Source organism: Chrysemys picta, chromosome 12, assembly GCF_011386835.1.
Source record: "Chrysemys picta bellii isolate R12L10 chromosome 12, ASM1138683v2, whole genome shotgun sequence".
Taxonomy (NCBI): Eukaryota; Metazoa; Chordata; order Testudines; family Emydidae; genus Chrysemys; species Chrysemys picta.
Window position 1 is genome coordinate 17,969,786 of NC_088802.1, and position 3,519 is coordinate 17,973,304.

Below are 3,519 nucleotides of genomic sequence, written 5' to 3' on the forward strand. Positions count from 1 at the left end.
GAGAAATAGAGCAACTAATGAAATGTAAGGGCAGCTATTTTAAAAACAGATAAAAGGAAAACCCTTTTCACAAACAAATAGTTAACCTTTGAAACCAACTGGCACAGTCATTACCCGAGGCCAGAGGTTTATTGGAGTCAAAGGAGAATTAGTCATCGCCATGGATAATGAAAACAATTAAAGTTAGAGCCAGGGTAAAATTCACAAGGAACTTTCTGTTTCATGGCCCAAAGTATAACTGGGTTCAAAAAAAGAACTAGATCAGTTCATGGAGGATAGGTCTATCAATGGCTATTAGCCATGATGGGCAGAGACACAACCTCATGCTCTGGGTGTCCCTAAACCTCTGACTACCAGAAGCTGGGATTGGACAACAGTGAATGGGATCACTCAACAATTGCCCTGCTCTGTTCATTCCCTCTGGGGCACCTGGCAATGGTCACTGTTGGAAGACAGGATACTGGGCTAGATGGACCTTTGGTCTGACCCAGCATGGCCGCTCTTATGTTCTTATTTTTAAGGCATATTTCAGTCACTAAGGCCCAGATCCCAATTTTAGTGGGAGTTTGGCACCTAAATACCTGTGAGGATCTGGACTTAAGTGCCTGAGGTTAGCAAGAAATGTGCCCTATTGTCAAGTTATTTCAGAATTGTCCACTACTGCTTCAGGTTTCTTGCCTTTTCCTCTGAAGCAGCTGGTACTGTCAGCTCAGAGACAGGAGATTGGATGAATGGCTGGTCTGATAAAGTACAGTAATTCCTGTACACCAGACTTCCATTGACATCAATGAGAGGATGTTTATGGAGTAAGGACTAAGTAAACCCAAGATCCCAGGACCCAGTTCTTCAAAGAGCTCAATCGCGTGAGGGATGGTGTGGATAAAGCAGTGTAGTGAGTACAACAAAAAACTCCTGGAATCTAATCCTGGCTCTAGCATCAACTCTTGGCATCTGTAAAACTGATATTACTTCTCTACCGCAGAGAAATGTTGTGAAGATCAATTAGCTAATGGTTGTTAAGCACTATGCAAAACTAAAATTCCCTGTACAACGAGGCCTCCAGCAACTGGGGACCTACTTTTCCTCAAGCTCTTTACTTTTTTTGCAGAATTGTTCCTTGCAAAACCTCTCTGAAAGCTGGCAACTCCACAGAGACACCAGAACAAACAGTCAGGTATAACTTCTGCAGCAGAAGGGTGAAGAAAGGGGTCCTGTGGTTTTTCATCATGGTTCATAAAAAAGCAGTCAAGTTTGGGATGCACCACAGAATTCTCTCACTAACCTAACCTCTGCCACCCCCAAAAGAAGACCAACCTTCAGGCTGATCCTGTGTATAGTGTTGTGATTAAAACTGGGTGAGTTTTTTTCAGAAAATAGTAAATGATCACATTATTTTTAAGGAATCTGCTATGTTTGTGGGGAGGGGAGGCAGGAGGGTGAAAAAAAGCTTTTACCTTCATTTTTTGTTGTATGTCTAGGGTATGATATGATCACACTACAGGGCAAAGACACTTTTGTTTTTTAAATTATTTTTCTTCTACTTCTGGAATCACAGTTTGTGCTGAAAGTTCCTGTCCTAATTTTGTCATCAGTTCACAGGTTGCCTTTGAAAAACATTCATAATCCTTAACTTTTTGTTTGATGGAGAGCCCTACTCTTAAAGGGAGCAGGAAGAAATTATTGAACTGGTTTTCTAACATACAGTGAAAATACCAGACCAAATGAATGGGGCACTCTTTCCAAGAATGTCCCTTTATAATGAATCAGAGGTTAGCATTAACTTCTGGATAAGCTGGCCCCAAAAAGAAAGTTCCCTGAGTTATGGTCCCCAAAGCAGGGGTAAATGTTGTTTCAATTCTAATTTACCATGATCTTGCTTTGATCTCTATAGATCCAATGCTAAAGTTGTTTCTTAGGCCTTCCTCAGCAAAAATATCCATTATAGGAACTATTGTTGACATCTCATTCCATTGTACTAATCCACAAGTTGCCCTGGCCTGATCTGCTTTAAACATGATTTTCAGATTGAGAGGGGGGAGTTAATTATTAGCTAGTAAATAACAAATAGAATGTCTAAGCAGGATGTTTTATGAATGAAAAGTCTGAAGGTGAAAGCCCATCCCATATCAAAATGCAAGGCTGCTTGGAGATCGTTAAACCATAGGTTTTATTAGCACAATATGCTGATAAAAGGTTAATAAAGCATTCTCTTGTACCAGCCTCATATTCTAGCCCCACCTCCTTTTCTCTAATCTTTCTCCCCGATTTATACATTTGAAGACTTTTATCGACTAAATTCTCTCTGCTAAGGTTTATGAGGATTTCTTCTTGGTCATATCACAGGGCATCTACTAAACGTGCTCTAAATGTTTTCATTTAAACTTTTTTTCACTGGAATTATTCTCTTTTTTTGGACAAAAGAACAGTTTTCTCAGCAAGTGTCTGCTTTCCTCAAAAATATTCTTGGAAAACTCAACACCCAAAACCTGAAATATTGTGGACTTTTTTTAATTAATCAAAATAAAAATCAAGGTTTGTTTGTTTGTTTTGTATTTTTAGCCAAACCCCTTTTGGTTTTCAGTTGCCAAAAAAAATGAAAAATTAGTTCTCATTTTCATCTTTTTGACAAAAAGTTGAAAGTTTCAGGTAAAAGCATCAATGAACATGAAATATTTGTTTCCTTCCATCAAAATTTTCCATGGGAAAAACTCATTTTCTGAGCCTATTTGCTTCTACTCTTTACTCACTGTCTTCATCTTCTCCACTGCTTCTGACACCATCAATGATACTCTCCTTCCTGAAACCTTGTCCTCCTTGGGATTTTGCAATACTATCCCTCCTTTGGAGTTTTGCCACTTACTTCATTGACATAAAGTGTAGGTCTGATGGTGAGTTTATCGAAGGGATTCTATTTATCTGTATGTCAGGAAATGAGTCTTGAAGATGCTATACTTTTCCAACCTCACATCTTCATCAAGGCTAAATAAATCAACAATATTTTTTCATGTAGATTATTTCAAAGCAGATGAACAGGATTCAATATGTAATGATGCCCCTGTTTGGGACTGAACTTCAGGGCATTCTAAAAGCACAAGTTCTGCTTGAGATAAGGTACTAGTTCCATAACCTAAGGGCTGGTCTACACTAGGGGGGATCGATCTAAGATACGCAACTTCAGCTACGCGAATAGCAAAAAAAGTTTGAGAACTCCTAGTCTAGGCCAATAGATGGGAACACACAGCGACACTCCATTCAGCCTCAATTACACAGGCACTTTGAAGAAGGAGTTGTTTAATTTGAACAGAGAGATAAAAGTTTCAACAGACTGTCAGGACCTACCAGACGTGCAGCAGATGGTTGGGAAAAGGAAAGTGGTGGATGCTGGCCCTTCACTAATGTTTCAGAGGGCAGCAGCAAAGTTGAGTGAGCTCTGGTGAGGCTGAGCACCTGCAGAGCTGAAGGCCCAGATCCACAAAGGGACTGAGGCACTGTGGTGCTGAGCATCACAACCTCTATCTT